This window comes from Antrostomus carolinensis, unplaced genomic scaffold (genome assembly GCF_000700745.2).
Source record: "Antrostomus carolinensis isolate BGI_N321 unplaced genomic scaffold, ASM70074v2 scaffold26160, whole genome shotgun sequence".
Taxonomy (NCBI): domain Eukaryota; kingdom Metazoa; phylum Chordata; class Aves; order Caprimulgiformes; family Caprimulgidae; genus Antrostomus; species Antrostomus carolinensis.
Genome location: NW_010286965.1, coordinates 10,443 through 10,785, shown reverse-complemented (window position 1 = coordinate 10,785; position 343 = coordinate 10,443).

The following is a 343-nucleotide window of genomic DNA, read 5'->3' as shown; positions in this document are numbered from 1 at the left end:
TCCAATAACGCGGCACTCGCCAGAACCTGCTTTGCTGGAGTTATTAAAAACAAACTAACAACAAACAAACAAACAAGAGGCAGGTTTGGGGGGAGAAGCCACGCTTGTCCTCTCCAGCCAGCCCCACGAGCGCCCACCACCACGGGTAAGTCAGTGGGCAGGGGTCCTGGGGGGCAGGGGGTGTCACACACCGGGAATTCAGCTCTTAATCTCGGCTAAACATGGTACCAATGAGCTCATCAACAAAAATCTAATTATTATGTGTGAGGCCAAGCTTAATTGCTTGTCCTTGACATGAATAATGCACCACGTAAGCCTATTAGCCACTGTAAGCCCATTATTA